The 24,550-nt window shown below is 46.1% G+C and overlaps 1 protein-coding gene across 4 annotated transcripts in view; it reads left to right on the top strand.

Annotated features, from left to right (window-relative positions):
• MAN1C1 (mannosidase alpha class 1C member 1) overlaps nt 1-24,550 on the top strand; it is a 169,547-nt gene that overhangs the window by 86,158 nt on the left and 58,839 nt on the right. The window contains exon 1 of one of the 4 annotated variants that reach the window (XM_054499803.2): nt 5,070-5,088. The exons of the other annotated variants lie outside the window; for them this stretch is intronic. The gene's annotated coding sequence lies outside the window, so the exon portion shown is untranslated. Of the gene's footprint in view, nt 1-5,069; nt 5,089-24,550 lie in introns of those variants that run through there. 4 annotated transcript variants of the gene reach the window in all.

Here is a 24,550-nt window from a genome sequence, read left to right as displayed (position 1 = left end):
TTAGCCAGAGCTGACAGCGAGGACCACATTGCCCTTGGCAGTGTGGCTTCATCCGAAGGGGCTTGAATTCCCGGGACATGAAACTCGCCCAGATCTAGATGTAAGTACAAAAGTGGGTCCCGCAGTCAGTGGAGAGGCGTGCTCCCTGGGCTCCCCCAGGCTCTAAGGGTCAGATTGCAGCTCTTCCTCCTCCTCCAAGGAGCAAAGCCAGGCAGCTCCTCAGGGCCCATCCCCCCAAAACATCCCAGAGTCTACAGCTCAACTCACTGAAATGGGGAGGAAGCAAAACCCTGGAGGGAGGATCCCAGGGATTTGAAGCAGTTAAACAGAAGCACAGGCTTTGGCACCAGGGGGCCTGGTTCACCATTTTCTGGCTGTGTAACCTGGGACAAGTGAATTCACCTTTCTGTGCCTCAGTTTCTTCTGGAAAAATAGGAATTATAGTACCTACCTCATAGGGAAGTTGTGAAAATCCAATTAGTTAATACATTGTGAGGGGTTAAAGTAGTGCCAATAAATAGCAGCTGCTGTCATCATGATTACCATTATCTTTATCATTAGTATTGTCAAAGCTGCCCAGGGAAGCAGGAGAGTTGGGCGGCATCTTTGTCATGCCAGTGACTGCCTATGCAGCGTTGGACAAATCACTTTCCTCACCCTTCCTGGGACTCAGACTGTCTGTGAATTGATCAGTTTGGATGAATTTGTGCTGCTCTTCGCCAGGAGAAAGCATCAGAATTGCCTGCGGGGCTTTTGCAAACGTTGACTTCCATTTTCCGTCTCCAGAAATTCTGGTTCATTGGGTCTGGAGCTGGCCCAGGGATCTGCATTAAAAATAGCATCTCCGTTGATGGTTCTGATGCACAACCCAGGTTGGGAGCCACAGTTAACCGGGTTAGGATCCTGAAGTGATTGGTCCTCTTCCCTCACTCCCATTAGCATTTTAGCAAAGGGGAAGCTCCTGCCCTCTCTGTGGGTGCTGAGGCTGTCGCCTGGGTGGGGGTCCCGCTTTACTAGGTGTGGCAGGTCACCAGTTCCACAGGAAGCAGTGGCGGCTGGAGAACAGCCCTGAGGTGTGAGTGGAGCCGGCACATCTAGGAGTTTTCATTCAGCAGATGTTTGGTGAAAGTGGGATCTGTAGGCTGGGCGCGGTGGCTCACGCCTGTAATTCCAGCACTTTGGGAGGCCGAGGCAGGCAGATCACGTGAGGTCGGGAGTTCAAGACCAGCCTGACCAACATGGAGAAACCGCATCTCTACTAAAAATACAAAATTAGCCAGGCATGGTGGCGCATGCCTGTAATCCCAGCTACTCGGGAGGCTAAGGCAAGAGAATTGCTTGAACTTGGGAGGTGGAGGTTGCAGTGAGCCAAGATCACACCATTGCACTCCAGCCTGGGCAACAGGAGCGAAACTCTATCTAAAAAAAAAAAAGAAAGTGGGATCTGCAGATGGGAGCAGAACAACTGTGAAAATGAGGTGTCCTCTGGCCATGTGATACCTGGGGGCTAATCCTACCTTCAAGGTGTCACAGGAGATTCTCCGCACTGCTTCTGAAATGTGGTTGAAAGGGGCTGAGGTGTGGATGGATGTCAGCCCCACTTTCCTTCATGGCCACCCAGAAGCTTTTGGATGCTTTGGGTAGGACAAACCTCCAAGGAGCTTTCGGGTCACAAAGGGCCCACCTCCCTGGGCACTGATGGGATCCATCTGCCCAGTTCCTGGTTGCCCAAGCCCATCCCATCATCCAGCCTGCCCACAGACACCCCTGCCACATGCACCTGGCCGCCTGTCCCTTCATTCCGGCTCCTGTCTCTGCTTGTCTCCCTGATCAATAGCAACCAGCCAGGAAAGCAGTCCCGCAGTGTTTCAGGCTCACTCCTTTAATCTCTCCCGAGGCTGAGAACAGCCTCTCTCTAGCCATCCAGCCCCTTTATCTTCCTTCCTGCCCCCAGTCCTGCTGCTGCCTTTGTGAGGTAAGTTGGAATTGTGTTTATGTCTTTGGAGAACAGCTCTGCAGTAGAAATGGCTTCCTGAAGGCAGGAGCTGCCCCTGAGCTGCCCCCAAGCCAGCCTGGGGCCTGCAGTACAGATGCTGGGAATGGGCGGCCAACAGAACCAAGCCATATCCTATCCTTAGACCCAATCCCGGACAGCAGGACCACATGGCTCCCAATGTGGAGATGAGAGGGAAGCAGTAGCGACATCTGGGCATCACTTGGCAGCGTGGCTTTGGCCACTCAGCACGTGCGTGCTAGAGAATCCCTGATGGCTATTATGGCTTACACGTTTAACCACTTCCCTTTGGCACATGTGTAGAGGTGCTGGGTAAGCATCTTGTCAATTTAAACACAGCTGACAAAGTTATGACACCAAGAATGCTTAGACTTTGCAGTTTTCCCTGACCTCTGGCTGATCCTGTTAAAATGTCTCTCCTTCCAGAGAGCTGATTTGTGCCCCCAAATTTTCTCATCTCAGCAGGCAGGGTCTCTTCGCCAGAAAAAAGAGAAATCTGTTGTCATCTAGATACTCTGATTTAGCATTATCTGAGAGGAAGGCATGTTTCCTATCTGGTTTGCTGCCGATTTTCCAGTTGGTTTCTGTGGGATGGAGCCATGGAGAAGGATGCAGGAGGATAGCTGGAGACACCTGCATTTTTAAGCTCCTCTCCTCCAATGCAAAGCCTTAAAATGCATGGGATTCTCCCTCTTGTTAAGGCTGCAGTCTTCATGCCTCTTCTCAGTTGGAGAGTGATAAAGTTTGAACAAATCCCTTTATTTATGTTGGAAGTATCTGAGTATGAAAATCCTTTTCTACCCTTAAAATTACTCGATCCATTTTTTCTTTTTTTTTAAATGATCAATTTAATACATGCCCATTGTAGTGAAATTAGAAATTACAAACAAGAACCAGAAGGAAAATTTCTGAAGTTCCACTACTGTGTATCCCTGCAGATGTGTTCCCATACAGATGAACAGATATAAATCTGTATTTTGAAAAAAAGGAAGAAAGGAAAGAGAAGATATGTATTTCTGCATACACAGAATCATTTGATAAATGCTGTCTTGTGACCGCAGTTTCACTTTTCAGTATTTTGGGATCTTCTGAAGCTGTCAGATGGTAAACACCTGAAGTGTCATAGTCGATGGCTGTCCAGTATTCTATCACACGGATGGACTGTTGTTATATAGTCTATTATATTGCATTTACTGGACATTTAGGTTATTTCTGATTTTGGGCCAATCTAAGCACTGGTGAGATGAATGTCTTAATTTGGTTCACTAATCTTTACACATTTGTCTTAGTGTTGTCTTAGGATAAGTTTTTAGAATAGGACTAGCTAACATTTTCAAGCATTTACCATGTGCCACTCTGCTAAGGGCTTTAAATATATTATCAGTCAGGCATGGTGGCTCACGCCTGTAATACCAACACTTTTGGAGGCCAAGGCAGGAGGATCATTTGAGGCCGGGAGACCTTGAAAGTCTACGACATAGGGAGGCCCTGTCTCTACAAGAAATTTAAAAATTAGATGGGTGTGGTGGCACATGCCAGTAGTCCTAGGTATTCAAGACTTGGCTGAGGTGGGAGGATCACTTGAGCCCAGGAGTTGGAGGCTGCAGTAAGCTATGATTACATCACTGCATTCCAGCCTTGGTGACAGAGCAAAGCTGTATGTCAGATAAATAAATAAATAAATAAATAAATAAATAATCTATTGAATCTTACACATGATTCTATACAGAAATATCCACATTTTACAGATAAGGAAACTGAATCACGGAAAGGTTGGGTACCTTGTTTGGGGTCACACAGCTGGCAAACTGCAGAGCCAGTATTGGAACCCAAGCTGTCTGACCCCAGAAGCTTCTGATGCAAAAGGTTAGATCTGTTTAGCCTTGCTGCATGGTATAAGGATGCCTATCCCTGGCTTCCTCTCCTCCAGCTCTTTACCTTGTGGTCTCCTGGAGTCCTCTTACACCCACACTTGCATAACAGGAACAGGGAAAGAATAATCGGCAGTGTTTGTGCCATGCCTGAAGGATCACAAAGCATTGTCCCACATGACCCAGATATGCATCTAGCACCCCTTCCTGGATTCTCAGTCCCTGGGAGGTACCTTCTAGGGAACCATCCAGAGATGGGAACATGTGGCCACTGGAGACCTGCCTGAGGGGAGTTGTGGGCGTGTTGGTTGGGGCTGAGCCAAGTTGTGCTGGGAGAGTCTGTGCTCTCCCTAGACCAGGTTCTTTACAGAGACTGGACTCTGGCTGGGGGGAATACTCGCGGGCCATTCTAGGGAGAGTTGGACATGCGCAGGGCAGCCTGGGAGTCTGAGTCCTCAGCAGAGAGTGTTCTGGGAAAAGAAGAATGCTGAGTGAGATACAATGCTAGACGGGGGCTGTGGGTGATTTACTTGGTGAGAATGCCCCTAGACTGGGCAAATCTAAGGCCAGGGCCCTGAAGCGGGCCACCTGTTTTGCACAGACTACTCACCTGCAAGCACTAAGACAGGCTTGTGGCCCAGAGGTAAGAGCAGAGCCCTCCTCTCATGACCCTACTAGGCCTGGTTCTTTGTCAGTGGCTCTGTCCTTTGGGGATAATCAGAGTTCCAGCTGCCTCTGCCATGGGGAACAGGGTGTGGCTGGTTCCAGTACACAGGCAGAATAGGGCATACCATCTCCAGGCAGCAGGGGCTATAGGATTCCCACCTTAGTTGCCTTGCAGGGAATGTCTTGGCCCAGCAGAAGAGACAGCATGGGGAGGGCTTGCCCTCCGCTTGGCCCAGTTATCTCTTCCCGATTTATCCATAGATTGAGCTTGATGATCCAGACTCATATTCATTCAACTAATCACATGAGTTATTTCTGCAATTTGGGTCTTCAAATAAGTACACTTGGTTGCTGAATATGTGATCAGCCACAGATTTCTTATTCTTTAAAACCCAGGGAGCGGAAATGCCAACGTATAAAGCCATCAGCACGAGGCAGAGATTTCCAAAGCACGAAAATCAGACCATTCAAAGTGCTGGCCCCTGGACTTCCCGTCAAGCTGCCACTTGGCCCATCAGTGCTCTGTGCAGAGCCCAGGTAGGGGGGCTTTATCTGTAAAACCCAGGGAGGAAGGCAATCAATACATAATCTTTTCACATTCTTTTTACTTAACAAGAGAATTGGTTTGCCTCTGAAGTAATTTGATCTGGAGGAGAAAATGCATTTGAGGGCTTTTAAAGGGTGCAGACCAACTGGGAAAAGCTACTGCAGGCCTTGAGGTTGGGAAGGTCAGCTTCTGTTCTTCTGCTCTGAGCTTTGCTGTAACCTTGAACAACTTCCCCTCTTCCTCCTTATCATCAGGGTCCCTGGTATAGTGAACCAGCCACTGGACAGGACTTACCATTCATTCATTCATTTGTTCATTCAGTGAGCCACTGTTGAACTGCTACAGAAATCCAAGTAGTGGATTAGGCCTTGAAGATTTCAGAGATAAACCCGACCTGGATCTGCATTTACATTGCTTGTAATGTCACATGGAAGACAGCTGCAAACAGTTAAAATGCAGGCGTGGGAAACAAATATTGGGAGTAGAAAGGAAGGGCCTGTAGCCTCTGTTTAGTCACTCTATGAGGAACTGCCTGGGGCAAGGATTGTGGCTCCTGTTCCTATCTGGGGGAGGCTGGGATGGACCCACACGATGGACCGTGTCAGGAGTCATGAACTGGCTGTAGGAGAGCAGCTGTTTGCTCATTTTGTTCCCAGAAAGGGGTCCCAATCCAGATCCCAAGAGAGGGTTCATTGGACCTTACACAGGAAAGAATTTGGGGCGAGTCCATAAAGTGAAAGCAAGTTTATTGAGAAAGTAAAGGAATAAAGAATGGCTACTCCATAGGTAGAACAGCAGCATGGGCTGCTTGACTGAATATACTTACAGTTATTTCTTGACCATATGCTAAACAAGGGATGGATTATTCATGAGTTTTCCAGGGAAGAGGTTGACAATTCCCTGAACTGAGGGTTCCTCCCTTTTTTAGACCATATAGGGTAACTTCCTGACATTGCCATGGCATTTATAAATAGTCTTGGCGCTGGTGGGCGTGTCTTTTAGCATGCTAATGTATTATAATTAGTGCCTAATGAGCAATGAGGACAATGGGAGGTCACTTTCATCGCCATCTTGGTTTTTGTGGGCTTTGGCCAGCTTCTTTACCATAGCCTGTTTTATCAGCAAGGTCTTTGTGACCTGTATCTTGTGCTGCCCCCCCACCGATCTCATCCTGTGACTAAGAATGCCTAACCTCCTGGGAATGCAGCCCAGTAGTTCTCAGCTTCATTTTACGCAGTCCCTATTCAAGATGGAGTTGCAGCCAGGCACAGTGGCTCATGCTTGTAATCCCAGCACTTTGGGAGGCTGAGGCAGGCGGATCGCCTGAGGTCAGGAGTTTGAGACCAGCCTGGGCAACATGGAGAAATCCTGCCTCTACTGAAAATATAAAAATTAGTTGGGCAGTTGCTGTGCTCCTGTAATCCCAGCTACTTGGGAGACTGAGGCAGGAGAATCACTTGAACCTGGGAGGTGGAGGTTGCAGTGAGCCGAGATTGCACCATTGCACTCCAGCCTGGGCAACAAGAGCGAAATGCTGTCAAAAAAAAAAAAAAAAAAGCCACTGGCTTGAAAAGTATCTGAGAACGTCCCTGGTAAATTTCATTCCACTCCAGCTGGGGTCTTGGCACTTGCATTTTCCTGAGCCCAGCCCCAGGGGCCATGGGAATCTACAGATCTGCAGGGATGAGACACAGCCGATGTCCACCGCCATGCACGAGCCTAAGACCTACTAGGCTGAAAGTCACCCCAGGGCACTAAGCCGGGGAGGGTTGAAGGGGGTGGAAGATCATCAGGGAGAGAGTAGGTTTCCTATTTGAGAAGTGAAAGGCGGTATGGACGGCTGTCCTCCATGCCTTGGATTGTAGGTGGCATTTCCTGCTCAAGAAGAAGGGACACTCAGAGACCTGATGCAGAACACGGAGGAGGCAGTAAGACCAGCTAAGCTAGATGAGTTTAGGAAAGTCCAGCAGGGCCACATACTTATTTTGCAGTCATAAAAACAGCAGCTCCAGGCCCTCAATGCTGGCATGTAGTAGGTACTCAATAAATGTCTGCAGAAGCAATGAATAAGTCCTGTCAAAAGTAACAGTACTGAATCAAACCAGTGTTCTGGGAGGCAGGCACACAGATATTTCTTGTCCACCCTAACTCTCCAGCTCCAAAGCCCATGCTCTTACCCAGGGCTCTGTGAGCCCTATTCAGTTGTGTTAATCAGATGTGGCTGCATTGCCTCCCCGCCCTCTTGGTTACAGTAAATGTCCTTTAAGTTGCGAGGGCCTGGGGTGGCAGGGGTGGAGGAGTGCATGAAGATTCCAGTTGCTCTACATCCTCACCAATGCCTGATACTGTCAGTCTTCGTAACGTTAGCCTTTCTAGCAGAAGGAAACACTATCTATCATCTTATCTATCTGTCTATCTATCTATATTTATTTATTTTATTTTTTTGAGATGGAGTCTCATTCTTGTCGCCCAGACTGGAGTGCAGTGGCACAATCTCGGCTCACCGCAACCTCTGCCTCCCGGGTTCAAGCGATTCTCCTGCCTCAGCCTCCCGAGTAGCTGGGATTACAGGTGCTGGCAACCACGCCCAGCTAATTTTTTGTATTTTTAGTAGAGATGGGGTTTCACTGTGTTGGCCAGGCTGGTCTCGAGCTCCTGACCCCAGGCGATCGGCCTGCTTTGGCCTCCCAGAGTGCTGGGATTACAGGCATGAGCCGCTGCCCCCAGCCGGAAACACTATATTCTTGTTGAGCCCCTGGAAGTTTATTTATGTACTCATTCTGCATTTTTGTTCAATCCATACTCTGCTAAGCACTGGAGAAAACAGAGGTGAGTAATCATTGCTGTTCTTCCACTGGCATGGGTCGGACAGCTGGGGTGGGAATCCTGCTCTGCCACTTCCTAGATTTATTGACCTTGGGTAAATTAATCTCACTTAGCCTCTGTTTCCACATCTGTAAGATGGTGTTGGTACCTCAAACAAGTGTTGTGAAGATGAACTGCAATGTCATATGTAAACGCCTGGCCTGCCCAGGCATTCGGTAAATGTTCACTGTGCTTATTGTTATTCATTCGTTTTGCCTGCTGGCTGACAAATGGTAACAGGCACCAAAGGTTTAAGAAAGCTGTGTCAGAACAGAACTTAATAATAATAGTTGCTAACATTTATTGAACATGTACTGTGTGCCAAGTGCTATTCTAAGTACCTTTTGTAGATTACTATTAATATTAAAAATCCTATTGATTTCTGTAATTTTTTACAATGGTTTGACTTTCATGCAAACACTTGGTTGTAAATTGTGGGGACACAGTGGCTTTCTGGAAGCATGATTCTAGAACCTCAGAGGTAGCAGGATAGGAAATAGTGAGATAGACTTTCCCTTTTCAGAGCTGCTCAATGACCTGCAAGTACCTGCTGCTGCCCTTTGTTCAGAAACTGAAGGCTGGTGATTTAGTAAAGATGAAAACAATGGATTCTTAAAGAAAGGTCAAGGTTGGGTATAGTTGATGGGACCCTGGGTGAGTGGTTTCTTACTTGGACTCTTGCATTGGCAGCTGTGGTCTTAGGGAAGGTCTCTCCCCTCTGTGGGCCTCGGGGTCCCCACTTGTTTGGAATGCTGAACTCATTGCATCAACTAGCGGTTACTGTGTAACAAACCACCCTGAAACTTAATGGCTTAAACAAAGACCATTTATTATTTCTTGAGTCTGTGGGTCTTGGCTAGGCTAGGATTGGTCTAGGATGGCTTTGGTTAGATGACTCAGGTCTGTTCCATGTGGACCTGGACTTCTCTCATGGCAGAGATAGGGTCCAAAAGAACAGACAGAAACATGCAGTCTCTTAAGACCTAGGCTCAGAACTGGCACACAGTCACTTCCTCTGCATCCTGTTGGTCAGAGTAAGTTAGTAGGCCAGCCTGGACACAAGGAGTGAAGAGAGAGACTCCATTTCTTGATGGGAACAACTGCTAAGTCTCATGGCCAAAGTCAGGGCTACAGGGAGAAGTAGGAAACCAGGAACATTTTTGCCTTCTATCACACCAGACTCTTTCCCACTCAGACATCTCTAAAGTCAAATCGCTCATGGATGGGTCAGTGTGGGAGAAAGAAGTCGAATTCTCATCTCCTTAGGCCAAAGCTGGACATGCCTTTCCTGGGTTTGAGATAAATGGACCAGATACCTGGTCCCTGTTGATGCTGAGCTCAGCTCCGTTTGATCAAATGGACAGAACTAAAGGACGTATTTTTATTGAAGCACTCATTCTGCATGTATTGAGCACCACTATGTGCCAGGCCCTGCTCCCTGCGGCCCCGCCCCTCCCCTGAGTGCTGCAAGCCTGCCCCGGGCCCCGCCTCCTCCCCCTGTGCGTGCGCAGCCCGGGCCACTGCTTGTCTTGGTGGGAGGAAGTGATCAGTCTTTGCAAGCTGTGCTGTCCTGTGTGTGAAAAAGGATACTTTCTGTATTTTACTAAAAGATTCCTTTCATTCAGATCATGAGACAGAATTGGGAAATTTAAAAATTTGGTCCTTAAGAACAGATGTGTAAACAGCTTTCAGGAATGTTTGTTTAAATGGACTCAGGGAGTCCATCCCTGTGCCCAGACCCTGCTCGTCCTGATGCAGACCACAGAGGAGGCGACAAGACCAGCTAAGCTGGGTGAGTTTAGGAAAGTCCAGCAGAGCCACCTACTTATTTTGCAGTCATAACAACAGCAGCTCCAGGCCCTCAATGTTGGCATATAGTAGTTGCTAAATAAATGTCTGCAGAAGCAATGAATGAATCCTGTGGAAAGTAACAGTACTGGATCAAACCAGCATTCTGCTATGCTTGGCCAGCGTCTTGGCAGGGGAGCTCTTTTGTCTGGCTCCCCATGTCTAACCTCCAGTTATAGAAGACATTTTTGGGTGGTTTGCACATATTGACGTGCCCATTAGGCACCTTGTTGATTTCACTTGCTGTAAAGCCCCTGGGGAAGCCCCTGGGTGGGCTGCTCTCAGGGAGGGTCTGGAGAGGAGATGGGCCACTTATGGAGCTTTCCACAGCAGCCCCAGCCTAGCAGAGGAAGTGAGTGAGCACATAGGCTCATGCTGGTAATCTGGGGCAGCTTCCTGGGAGAAGGGGCCTTGGCCTGTTGGGAGGGTTTGTAAAGGTGGCAGAAAGGTGAGCTATCCTGATGGTTCTAGCATGTTTAGAGGTCTCTGTGAAACTGCTTACCTGTCTTGAGTTCCTTCTCCTTGAGCAGTAAATGCCACCTACAATCCAAGGCATGGAGGACAGCCATTCAAATCGCCTTTCACTTCTCGAATAGGAAAACCTACTCTCTCCCTGATGATCTTCCACCCCCTTCAACCCTCCCCGGCTTAGTGCCCTGGGGTGACTTTCAGACTAGTAGGTCTTAGGCTCGTGCATGGCGGTGGACATCGGCTGTGTCTCATCCCTGCAGATCTGTGGATTCCCACGGCCCCTGGGGCTGGGCTCGGGAAAATGCAAGTGCCAAGACCCCAGCTGGAGTGGAATGAAATTTACCAGGGACTTTCTCAGATACTTTCCAAGCCAGTGGCCTTTTGATATTGACTTGGGATTAAACTCCCCACTGCCTCAGATACTAAGATCATCTATGCAGTTGTCCAATGTTTTATATTTTAGAAATACTTTGATATGAATCTCCTTGCGTAATCCTTCTAACCTTACCCCTTTGAGGCTGGTCAGAGTTAGGAACTAGTCTTCCCATTTTCCCATTACAGGTGGGGAAACTGAGGTCATTACAGATGAGGTAAATAACTTGCCTGGGGTCACACAGGCCTCCTGCCTGCCTCTCAGTCCAGTGCTCTTTCTACTATATGTCATGTCCTCTCATAATGAGGCAGGGGTGGGGAGCAAAGAGACGGAGGGATGTGTTGGGTGCTTTTGTGTTACCACATTGCACCCTCATCACGATCAAGTGAGATGGTGCCATACCCACTTTACAGCTGAGGAAACAGACCCAGGTAAGCTCAGTGATTTGCCCAGCATAAGCATACCAAATGGCAAAGCAAAATTCATACGCAGGTTTTGAGTCTTCACAGCAGCAGGCAGAGACCTACTTTCTAGAAACAGAGTTTATTAGGGTCCAGTCTAGTGGGTGAAACAGTTAAGCAGGACACGACAGTGCACAATCTAGGCACTGGCTCTTGAAAGCAGCTCTCTGGAGGCTGGAACTATTTTGCTAGAGGTGTTTGGATGCTGCTGTCTAACCCGAGACATGGAGTTTATATAGGACTGTTGGGCCCTAAGCCTTCCTGATTCGTATGAGGTCTGAAAAGAGGCCCATGGATCTGCCTCATCACCGGCCTCTGTTCAGACTGTAGGGTACACAGACACATAAATCATTATAATGCAGCCTGCACAGGTGATCAGAGGGCCATGGAGAAGGCATTCTTTGGGCTCAGTTTAACACAGCACCAGAGTTCGGACTTCGTTGGGCCCAGTATCTGCTCTTTGCTGCTGGAAACCAAGGCTCCAGGTTCCTCATGCACTTGCAAGTGACTGGAGCTTCAGAGGGAGTTAAATCAACCTTCGTGTTTCCTGTAGCCCCTCCTCAAATAGACACACCAGCTGGCATTTTTCCTTAAATACCACTCATTTTTAAAAGGGGAAAAAAATGTTGGTGGCGTTGAAATAGATCACACTTTAAAATGCAGCGTAGCAGAGAGTTCAAATTATTCTCTTAATAGAGTTCTTCAGAGTGAGGAAGTGATGAGGGAACATAATCACTTCTTTTGTCATATGGGCGAAATCTGAGGACTGCGATTCATTTGTCTGCAAATGTGTCTCTTCGGTACAAATTGCAGCAAGCAATCCATTCCCAGGGTAAATGGTCTTTAATTAAAGTCAGTCAATTGTCTTGGATGGTTAGGGGAGGAGAGGGGTTTGAAGCACAAACTAATACAAATTTTTATCCCTTCAAAAATAAAAAAGAATATATTTCTAAGTGACATTGCCTCCTTGATTTGATAATTAGGGAAAAGCTTTGTTTATAAGTAAAACTATTCTGGCTCTTATTCATGAATAAAAATGTTTGCAGTAAGGCCTCTGAAAAGCAGTAGAAGAATTTCTGCACCAACCCTGGTAAAAATGCATCCTCAAGCATTGATTTTTGTAGCTGAAGTGCGTTATGTGTTTTGCATGAGCTTTTGAAAGCTTAGATAAATGAGGTGGCTCAGAAAGCAGATAAAAAAAATGGGAGGAAATTATACCGATCCAAAAGAAGATAAATGTCCACTAATTCTCAGATTAACATTTTAGACTCCTGTGTTTTTATAGGGGAATTTTTGCAATGCTGATAATGTGGGATTGGTTTATAATGTCACATACCAGGTAGAATCAATGAAGCTTTGTTCGAGCTCTCAGAGTCAGCTACACTCTAAAGGAAGTGGAGTTAATGCCACAAGCTGGTGGTACCCTGGCTCCCACCTGTATTAAGTGCTAGCACTACACCTAAAATGACATATTTTAAGGATGACATTGACCCTCAAGGTCAACTATGTTAGTTTGCACTCTCCGGGTTGCAAGATGCAAAAAAACTCAAGCCCATTTAAGTTCAATTTACTAGATCACTTGATTGAAAGTCACTAGGATTAGACTTCAGGCACAGCTCGATCCAAATCTCAAATGAAGACGGACACTCTGTTTATTTCTCTTCCCTGTGGCCTGTTTTCACTGTCTTCATTCTCAGGTTGTTCTTCCTTGATGTGAACAAGCTGGTACAACTTTAGCCTGCCCAACCTGTGTCTGGTGCAGAAGAGCTAGTGCCACTCTGTTTCAGTTTAAGCCCAAAATTAGTGCTGGTGAGCTTTAATTGGGCCCATGGCTCTGCCTATCCCTAACTCATCCTCATGTCCAGAGGGATGAAAGGGCTGGACTGACCAAAGCCTAGGTCACATGATCATCCCCATTGCTGGGGTCAAGGCAGTTCTACCTCAAGCAGAACATGGACTAGGAGTTGGGAAGGAGGGGAGGTGTAGAAGGTGATTCAGGGACCCATCAACTAGAGAAAGTATAAGTGGATGCTGGGCTGTGAAACCCTAGATTTCTGCCACATCAGCCTTTCACTCCTCTCAACAAATACCTAAGCATTCACAACAGACCTTGTGGACCTAGGTGTGAAAGTTACTGTGGTGAACAGAAAGGTCCAGGCTCTGCCCTCAGAGAGCATCTAGCTGGTCTTGTGCCAGGGCTTGAACCATGCCATGGTCCTTCAGCTGACTAGATGTCTTTACTGACATCTGCTACGTGCACCTGCTTTACTGAGCACCTGCTACGTGCCAAGCCCTGGAAACAGAAAGATGAGGAAAGCCAGGGCCTCTCCCTTGAGCAGTATAGAGCAGAACGATGGTGGTTTCAGGAGAGCCTGAGGCACTAAGGATGCTAGCACTTCACATCTTTCTCTGCTGCTGTTCATTTTATCTGTTAGGATTGGATTCTGCTGGAACTCAGGAAACCCAAAATAGCAAGCCTTAACCAAATAGTTTATTTCTTTTTCATTTACAGGTCCAGGTAGTTAGTCTAGGACTGGAGTAGCGACCCCACCATCATCAAGGACTTAGGTTCCACTGTTTACCCTCAGTACTGGCTTCCACCTTACGGTCCAAAATGGCTGCTGTGGCTCTAGTCATCGTGTCCACATTCCAGCCAGCAGGAAGGGAAAAAGAGGAAGAATAGAGAATGTCACTTCCCTTTAAACATATTTTCCAAAAGTCACATGCAGCACTTCAGCTGAATCCCATTGGCCAGAACTGAGTCATATGCCTACATGTAGCTGCAAGGGAGACTGGGAGATGTAGTTTTTATTCTCACGGCCATGTGCTCAGCTAAAATTGTTGCTTCTGTTTCTATGGAAATTGAAGGAGAATGGATATTAGGGGCAACTAGCAGACTTGGTCATACTCAGATCTGCCTGACAGGTCCCTGCTCTTTCTTCCGTGTGTCTCTCAAATTCAGTTTTGTTCTTTTTGAGATGGGGTCTCACTCTGTCACCCAGGTTGGAGTACAGTGGCATGATCTCGGCTCACTGCAGCCTCCGCCTCCCAGGCTTAAGCCATCCTCCCACCTCAGCCTTCTGAGCAGCTGGGACCACAGGCACAACCTGGCTAATTGTTTTTGTATTTTTAGTAGACACAGGATTTTGCCATGTTGTCCAGGCTGTTCTCGAATTCCTAAGCTTCAGCAATCCGCCCACCTTGGCCTCCCAAACAGGCATAAGCCACTGTGCCCGGCCCTCAAATTCAGTTTTAAAGACCAGGCTTACAGACTGCCTTCCTTTATGGAGCCTCCTGGGTTTTAATACCAATTGGAATCAATAGTTCTTTACCCTTTCTAAATTTTCAAATCCACTGTATTAAAGTTTAATTTAATGCAATAAAATGTATTTCAACACCACTAAAATCAAGGTACTGAACATTTTTATATCTGAAAGTTTCCTCAGGCCCCTTTGCCATTCATCCTTCCTCAGCTTCTGGCCTAGGCAATCACCAATCTGCTGTCACTCTAAATTAGCCTGAGCCTTCTAGAGTTCCTTAGAATCACACAGTGTGTATTCTTGTGTCTGGTTCCTTCACTCATCATGTTTTTGGGGTCCCTCCGTGGTGTTTTGTCTGTCCATAGTTGCTCCTGTGTATTGCTGAGTAGTATTCCATCGTATGGATATGCTACGGTTTATTTTTTCCATTTGGCAATTGATTTGTTTCCAGTTTGAGGCTATTAAAAATAATGCTGCTTTGAACATTCACAAGCAGTTTTCATGTGGATATATGTGTTCATTTTTCTTAGGTATATACCCAAAAGTGGAATTGTTGGGTCATATGTTAAATTTATTAACTTTGTAAGAATTTGCTGGTTAGGTGCAGTGGCTCACACCTGTAATCCCAGCACTTTGGGAGGCTGAGGTGGGTGGATCACTTGAGCCCAGCAGTTCAAGAGCAGCTTGGGCAACATGGCAAAACCCTGTCTTTACAAAAAAAAGAAAAAATTATATATATATAGCTGGGCATGGTGGTGCATGCCTGTAGCCCCAGCTACTCAGTAAGCTGAGGCAGGAGGATTACCTGAGCCCAGGGAGGTCGAGGCTGCCGTGATCTGTGATCATACTACTGCGGTCCAACCTAGGCAACAGAGTGAGACCCTGTTTCAAAAACAGAGAATTTGCCAAATTGTCTTTTTCAAAGCGGATGTACCATTTTCCATTCTTTTTTTTTTTTTTTTTTGAGATGGAGTTTCTCTCTTGTTGTCCAGGCTGGAGTGCAATGGCGCGATCTCGGCTCACTGCAACCTCCGCCTCCTGGGTTCAAGCGATTCTCCTCCCGAGTAGCTGGGATTACAGGCATGCGCTACCACCCCGGCTAATTTTGTATTTTTAGTAGAGATGGGGTTTCTCCATGTTGGTCAGGCTGGTCTTGAACTCCCAACCTCAGGTGATCAGCCCACCTTGGCCTCCCAAAGTACTGGGATTACAGGCATGAGCCACCGTGCTCGGCCCCATTTTCCATTATACCAGCAGTGTGTGAGAGTTCTAGTTGTTCCATTTCTTCACCAACACTTGGTAAAATCAGTCTTTTTCTTTTTAAGGCTGTTCTAGTAGATGTGTGTTGATATCACACTATAGCTTTATTTACACACAGACACACACACGCACATAGCCATTCCCCCATTCTTTCCATTATAGTTACATCAAAATATTGGTTGTTCGGGGTATAACCTCCTATGGCTATGTACACACTCTTCATGGCTGATTCTTACATAGTATGATTTCCTTCCCTTTCCTACGTAACTGTTTGTTTTCTGCAGAGTTAATAATCGTCCTCTTTGTTTGATGCTTAGTTTACCACATGTTTATCACTTCTTAACTCCCTGGTCTCCCCTACCTGTGTAAACCTCCTCAAAGTGTGTCCCAGCGCATTAGGTGGTACGTCAGTTTCATCCTCTTGAAGACGTCTCTCCTGGAGGCTTCTGACCTGTCCTGTTCTGGACAGTTGACCCTCTGCCTGCTGCACAGCTGCTGTCCCTGGGATATTTTTACCTCTCTCTTATTCATTTTGTTTTTAAATAGTTTTGTTGACACATAATTTATATTACCATAAAAGGTCCCCAGTTGTAATGTACTATTCAGTGGGTTTCAGTATATTTACAGCGTTGTATAAACATCATCGGAATGTTTCCATCACCTAAAAAGAAACTTTGTGCCCATCACAGTCGCTTCCCATTTCCACTGCCATCCCCAGGCAGCCAGTAATCCTCCCTCGGTCTCTATATATTTGCCTTTTTTGGATGTTTCATAAAAATGGAAGCAACAACCTGTGGTCTTTTGTATCTGACTTCTTTCACTGAGCATAAGTTTTTTAAGGTTCATCCACGTTGTAGCATGCATCAGTATTTCATTTCTTTACATTGATGAATAATTCATTATAAATCTACCACATCTTATTTATTCATTTATCAGCTGATGGACATTTGGGTTGTTTCCACTTTTTGGCTACTATGAATAATGCTGCTATGAACATTGTGTACAGACTTTTCTATGAACATATGTTTTTATTTCTCTTGGGACCTCTACATTGAATTTTCTGAAGAACTGCCAAATTGTTTTCTGAAGAGGCTGTACCATTTTACATTCCTATCAGTAATATATGAGGGTTCCATTTTCTCTATATCTTTCCAGTGCTTATTATTATTATTATTATTATTGAGACAGAGTTTTGCTCTTGTCGCCCAGGCCGGACTGCAGTAGCTCGATCTTGGCTCTCTGCAACCTCCGCCTCCTGGGTTCAAGTGATTCTTCTGCCTCAGCCTCCCGAGTAGCTGGGACTACAGGTACACGCCACCATGCCTGGCTTATTTTTGTGTTTTTAGTAGAGAGGGGGCTTCGCCATGTTGGCCAGGCTGGTCTCAAACTCCTGAACTCAGGTGATCCGCCTGCCTCAGCCTCCCAAAGTGCTGGGATTACAGGCGTGAGCCACAGTGCCCGGCCTCGCAGTGGTTTTGATTTGCATTGCCCTAATGTCTAATGATGTTAAACATCTTTTCATGTGCTTTTTCATCCTTTGTGTGTTGTCTTTAGAGAAATGTATATTCAAATATATATTCAAATCCTTTTTTTTTTTCTTAATTTTTTTCAAGACAAAGTCTCACTCTGTTGCCCAGGCTGGAGTGCAGTGGTGCAATCTCGGCTCACTGCAACCTCCACCTCCCAAGTTCAAGTGATTCTCCTGCCTCAGCCTCCAAGTAGCCAGGATTACAGGCACGCACCGCCATGCCCGGCTAATTTTTGTATTTTTAGTAGAGATGGGGTTTCACCATGTTGGCCAGGCTGGTCTTGAACTTCTGACCTCTGGTGATCCGCCCACCTCGGCCTCCCAAAGTGCTGAGATTACAGGTGTGAACCACCGCACCAGCTGCCCATATTTTAATTGGGTAGTTTATTGTTGAGCTGTAGAAGTTCTTCATTCGTTCTGGATACCAGTTCTCTATGGGACATATGATTTGCAAGTATTCTCTTCCATTCTGTGGGTTATCTTTTCTCTTTCTTGATGGAATAGCTTTCAGCACCAAAGTTTTTAGTTTGATGTAGTCCAGTGTATCGATTTTTTTCTTTTGTTACTTGTACTTTTGACGTCTAAGAATCCATTGCCTTACCCAAGGTCATGAACATAATTCCTGTGTTTTCTTCTAGAAGTGTTATAGTTTTAGCTGTTACTTTTAGGCCGTGACTCATTTTGAGTTTATTTGGGGTTGTGGTGTGAGGTAGGACTCCAGCTTCATTCTTTTGCATGTGGATATCCAATTGTTCCAGCATAATTTTTTGAAAAGACTGTTCTTTTCCGATTGAGTTGTCTTAGCATCCTTGTCAAAACTTAGTTGAGCATAATATCAGGTATTATTTCTGGACTCTCAATTTCATTGATCTATGTCTATTTTTATGCCAATATCACACTGTCTTGATTATTGTAAATTTGTAGTTTTTAAAACACGAAATGTGAGTACTCCACCTTTGTTCTTTTTCAAGGTTGTTTTGCCTATTTTAGGTCCGTTGTATTTATTTTCATATGGATTTTTTTTACAAGGGTCTTGCTGTGCTGCCCAAGCTGGTCTCAAACTCCTAGCCTCAAGGAATCCTTCGTTCTTAGCCCCCCAGAGTGCCTGGATTACAGGTGCAATCTCAGTTTCCATATTAATTTTGGGATCAGCTTGTCAACTTCTGCGAAAAAGCCAGTTGGGATTTTGATAGGGATTACACTGAATTTATAGATCAGTTTGAGGAATATTGCCATTTTAATAATATTAAGTTTTCCAGTTCATGAATATGAAATGCTTTCCATTTATTTAGATCTTCTTTAATTTCCTTCAACAATATTTTATAGTTTAGAGTGTACAAATTTTGCAATTATTTTGTTAAATTTATACCTAAGTATTTTATTCCTTTTTGATGCTGTTATAAATGGAATTGTCTTCTTAATTTCCATTTTGGAATGTTTATTACTAGTATATAAAATTACAATTGATGTATCCTACAACCTTGCTGAACTCATTCATTAGTTGTAATGGTGTTTTAGTAGATTCCGTAGGATTTTTTATATACAAGATGTGTCATCTGCAAACATTGTTTTACTTCCTTGTTTCTAATATGGATGCCTTTTATTTCTCTCTCTTGTCCAGTTGCCCTGTTTAGAACCTCCATTACAATGTTAAGTAGAAGTGGATATCCTTGTTTATTCCTGATCCTGGGGGAAAGCTTTTGGCCTTTCCCTGTAAGTGTGATGTGAGCTGTGAATCTCTCTCATTTTCCATCCCCTATTTGCTGGTTCCTTTGTCTCTTTCTTGGTCAGCGCCATCCAGTAGCTTCCTGGAAAAGTGTGCATAGGGGAGGGGTAAAATATTTGAGATTTTTGAAATCTGAAACTCAATTCTACTGTCGTGCTTAATCGATAATTAGGCTGAATAAAGAATTATAAGATGGAAGTCATTTTCCCTCTGAATTTTGAAACTGATCCATTGCTTCTAATTTCTAACATTCCGGATGAGAAACCTGATGCCATTTTGATATCTCGTCATTTGCATGTGACCTGTCTTTTCCCTGGAAGCTTATAGGGCCTACTCTTTGTCCTCAATGTTCTGAAATTTCATGATGATATACCTCAGTGTAGGTCTCTTTTCATTCACTGTGCTGGGAAATTAATGGACCTTCTCAGTCTAGAAATCCATGCCTTCAGTTCTGGGACACCTTGAATGATTCTTTGATTATTTCCTTCCACCAATTTTTCTGTTTCTGGAATTCCTACATTTTGTATGTTAGACCCCTGAGCTGGTCCTCCAATTTATCTTCTGTTTTCTATCTGTCTCTTCATTTTTGGTTCTACTCTAGAAAATTTCCTCAAGTTTGTCTTCCAACTCTTTTATTGTTTGCATTTCTGCTGTCAGACTGTGTATTTATTTCCAAGAGCTCCATTTTATTTTGTGAATGTTCTTTTGTTGAGCATTCTGTTCTTGTCTCACAGACACACCATTTTCTTTAGTCTTTGATGATATTTTGTTTTTGAAGTTTTCTTCTTCCTGCAGAGTCTCTGTGTCCTTCCAGTTACCTTTCCTGTTTGTGTATCTGTCCATCTCTCGTGTTAGGTTTCCCTTAAATGTTTGTGGCTCCTTGGCTGTGTCTTCAAGTTAAATGTGGGGCAGAAAAGAAGATGGTTGGGGCTCTGTGTGGTGAGTGGGCTCTGCTGACTGATAATCCCAGTAGGAAAATCCAATGGGAACTCGATATAGGTGTTTGTTCTCTAGAGCTAGTCTGGTTCTGCATAGAAAATGTTTTCATTCTCCTGCCTAGCAAATGGACTCCTGATCACAGCCTTCTGATTGTGACCTGTCTTTTCTCTGGAAGCTTGTAGGGCATACTCTTTGTCCTCAATGTTTCATGACATATATACCTCAGTGTAGTATTTCATGACAATATACCTCAGTGTAGGTCTCTTTTCATTCACTGTGCTGGGAAATTAATGGACCTTCTGAGATCCATGTGGGCTAGAGGGCAAAGGTGGGCAATCCAAAAATCTTCACTTACCGCCTCTGCTCCCAGGATGGCACCCTGTGCCTCAGCCAGGCATCCAGAGGCCCTCTGTCATACTTCTTTCTGAGACTCTGCCTCTGGTTTTCTGCTGGGATGAGAGGGAACATTTTCTTGGCAGAAGTAGGAAGAGAATCTAGGGATCTTACTGCCTTTAGGCTGACTTGCAACAAGCCCTCCTCTTATTTCACTTCCAGAGATACCTAGTGTTGCCACCAATCCCAGAGCCTTTGGGGTTTTCTAGCACAAACCTGAGTGCCTGTTTGCTTGCATTGTCATGGCTTAGTGTTCTGCTTTCTTGGCTTTGCTGAGTCAGCACTCCGCATCTCTTTCCCAGCTGCCAAACTTTGTTACTATCGTCTTCTTCCCTGGTTGCTCTATCTTTGTGGATTGATGCATTATTTTAAAAATTATACTGTTGTCTTAGTGGAGTTTCTGGGTGGAAATAGAGGCCAGTGCATTCATTGAACTCACAATCTTTAACCACGATCTCTGGCTCTTCTGTTGGGTTCCCTGAGCCTCAACAGTATCATCTGTAGAGTGGGACAAAAGATCCATTTCCTGATGTTTGCCCAGGAGCCTTTGTGAAGATCAGATGGGTTTTTGCATAAAGATTTACCATTCAAACAGCAGGATGTATGACTCTCCGTTCTAAGTGGTGCTTGAACTAAAGGATTGAGGGGTACCCTCTAGAGGCTGGGACTGGAGAAAAGGCCAGCCTGGGCTGCGGGATACTGTATCAGTTACAAGCAACCACAGACCTCACTGGCATGCAGCAATAAGTGTTTAGGTAACTCAGGAGTCTTCAGAGTTCACCTGATCCAGGCTGGGCAGGCGAAATGACTACCTACTTTTTTTTTTTTTTTTTTGAGACAGAGTTTCGCTCTTGCTGCCCAGGCTGGAGTGCAGTGGCACAATCTCGGCTCACTGCAACCCCCACCTCCTGGGTTCAAGCGATTCTCCTGCCTCAGCCTCCAGAGTAGCTGGGACTACAGGTGCATGCCACCACGCCCGGCTAATTTTTGTATTTTTAATAGAGATGGGGTTTCACCATGTTGGCCAAGATGTTCTTGATCTCCTGACCTTGTGATCCGCCCACCTGGCCTCCCAAACTGCTGGGATTACAGGCATGAGCCACCACGCCTAGCCTATGACTGCAGATCTTGACTGGGCTCACCCTTGTGCCTCAGGGCAGCTGACTGTCGGCTGATCTAAGAGATCCTTGGCTTGGACAACTGGGCCAACTGAGCTCTGTTCCACGCATCTCTGCATCTCAGCTCTAGTTCAGATGTATTCCCATGGAGGTAGCAAAAGGACAAGAAAGCAAGCAGAAACATGCAAGTGCTTTTTCAAGCCTCTGCATGTGTCACATTTGCTCTCATTGGCTGAAGTTAACCACATGTGTCTGAGCCCAGAGGAGGAGGATGGGGAGAGGCATCCTACTCAGTGGCAAAGGACATGAATGCAGGAAGGGGTAAGGAATTGGGACCATTGGTGCAAGCTCTACCATGAGTGTCTAGGCGTGGCTCAGGAACAGAGCACCCCCCAGCCTCGATTATTTTCCTGCAAACACAGAATATTTTGCCTAAACAAGAAACCTGGGGTTCTGCCACCCTGATTTGCATTCAGTTAAAAGAGCCAATCCTTTTCTTGCTACTGGAAGAAATGCTGCCCATCTCTAAAACAATCAGACATGATCTCTCTGATAGAGTAGTACACTCCCCAGGCCCAGGCTGGAGCTGTAGATCACAGGCAACCGATTAAATCTGCTTAATTATTTGATTCAATCAGAAGTTGGCTTAATTATTTTCTTGCTCTCACCTCCTTTGAATCCATTCTGGAAACTGATTATGTCTTTAACACCAGCCCAGAGATAAGCATTTCAATTGGGAAATGTAATTAGCCAAGGAAAAGAATGTGGGAGCTGCCTTTTGTCAAAGCACCATTAAAACCCAACTCTGGTCAATACCAGTGTGATGTGAAGACAAAAGGCTCAGTTTGCTCCTCTTGTGACTGGAGAGGGAAGGCCCAGCAGGAGGTGGGAAAATAGGTATCTTGGGATCTTAGCAAAAGGAAGCTCATTAATTCATTCATTCAGAGGCATTTCTAGGCCAGCTCTGGGATGGATGCTAGAGATGCAAAGGTGCACCGGCCATGTCCCTTGCCTCGAAAGAGTTCTCTTCTTAGAGGAGGGATTCACACGTAATTATGTGGTCAAAGTGCTACAGGAATACAGAGGAAGGAGCCACTGATTCTGCCTCTGGGAACTTCACAGAGCAGGTTACATTGAGCTGGGCTTTGAAGAATAAGCTGGAGTCTCCCAGGCGAGGAGGGCATTCTAGGTAAACGGCACAGCACGTGCAAGGGCATGGTGGCGTGAGAGTACAGGAGTGCTTGTTGGGGGCCCACTAGAGCAAGCCTGCTGAGGGCTTCATGGGTTATCCTAGCTTCCTCCTAGAATAAAGTGTGCAGTGTGTCCTTGGGCCATCCCACCTCACTTTTCCGTGCCTGAGGATCCTGCCTCCTCGCCTCCCACTTTGCCCTCTAGATGGCATTATTAAGGATTCTTTCCCAGTGTTTGTTTTAATGGAAGTCAAAGGCATGTGGCATTTGAGGGAGACTGTGCCATCTGAAAGCCGGGGGCTGGGTTCAAGGCACCTGAGAACAACAGATGCACATGGTAGAGCCGAAGAATGAGAGGGTGCTCAGGGCAGAAGGTCCAGCCTGGGCTGAGGCTCAGCGGTACGGCACGCTGAGCTGAGTGTGGCTGTGGTATGAAGTGAAAGGTGAGGCTTTCATTTGAGTGAGCTGCCCAGCTGGGCAGGGGCTGGATCACAAAGGGCCATTTACAGGCCATTGCAGACCAGCTCCTTGGCCTTGGCCTCTGTGATGGGGGACTCTCTTAACACTGCTCCGACTGCAGCCCCTCTCCTGCAAGTCTTCACTTCTTCAAAAGCCATCAGTGCTCAGAGCAGTAGTCTCTGGTTTGCTTGGATCTCTGCCTAAGGCAGAAGCTTGTCTGGAATGCAGTGAGGTGGAGAGGTTATCTGACCAGGTGGCTCCTGCACCTGGGGAAAGGGAAAGGGAGGGAGGACCACCACGACCACTGTCTCCAGGGCCACGGCAAGGTGGACCCACCACAACTCTGCCCAACTCGTTCCTATTTACCTTAACCCTTAGCCATCCTTACGAGGAAGAATTCAGCCAAGAGTGACCAGGCACTAACAGAAGCTGCCAGGCCCTGCCTCCCTCTGAGACACACAGCCACTGACTACCAGATTCCATCCCATGTCATCCATGTACACACACTTTGTAATGGGGTGTGGTGACCAGCATGTGTGCATTTTATACCCTGCTTTTTTGCTTGGTAGGATCTTGAAGCCTCATCATCTGCCTTCCCCAGGTGGGCCCCGTCTCACCTGTGAGGCCGCTGGTGTGGGGAGAGAGCACAAGTACACTAGGCATTCGGGCCATGGTTCCTGCTTATTGGCTGTGCAGCTTTGGACAAGCTTCTTAGCTTCTCTGAGCCTCAGTTTTGTCATCTAGAAATGGAGATAATATAACCACCTACACTGCAGTATAATTATGAAGATTAAGAGTATAAAATTCTCAGCCAGGCATGATGGCTCACGTCTGTAATCCCATCACTGTGGGAGACCAAGGTGGGAGGATCACTTAAGTTCAGGAGTGTGAGACCAACCTGGGCAATACAGTGAGACCTCATCTCTATTAAAAAAAAAAAAAAAGCCAACTGTGGTGGCATGTGTCTGTACTCCTAGCTATTCAAGAGGTTGAGGTGTGAGGATGGCTTGAACCTGGGAAGTGGAGGTTGCGGTGAGCTGAAAGTGCGCCACTGCATTCCAGCTTGGTTGACGGAGCAAGACCCTGTTTCCAAAAAAAAAAAAAAGTAAAATTCTTGGTTTAGTTGTTGGCATGAAGGCTGTATTAGACACATAACCATGATGATCATGGAGGCTGCTAGACCCAGCTCAGATTACTACCCAGTGGACTAGCTGGATGACCTTAGGCACTAGTCATTTCAATTCCTCATCTGTGAACCAGGTTTAACAACACCGCTCAGGGTGGGGATAAGGAACAAACAGACTAAATCCTGCCTGTGGATAGACTTTGGAAATGGATACTTCATATCCTTGTCGTCGTCCAGGGCACTGGTGGTGTTTCCTCTGCCAGGTGATTTGAGAACTCCTCACGGGTCTCCAGTGAGAGGCGGTGAGCGACTGTGTGAAGGAATGAGACAGCATGGGAGGTGGAGGAGGTTGGTGTCTGCACCCACCCTGTCCGAGAACGGGACAGTGGGGGATACGTGCAGGACAAAATGGCCTTGCCCCTGACTCCAGGCTCC

Source organism: Pongo pygmaeus, chromosome 1 (genome assembly GCF_028885625.2).
Source record: "Pongo pygmaeus isolate AG05252 chromosome 1, NHGRI_mPonPyg2-v2.0_pri, whole genome shotgun sequence".
Taxonomy (NCBI): Eukaryota; Metazoa; Chordata; class Mammalia; order Primates; family Hominidae; genus Pongo; species Pongo pygmaeus.
Note: the sequence above shows the minus strand (reverse complement) of the source record. Positions and strands in the feature narration are given on the sequence as shown.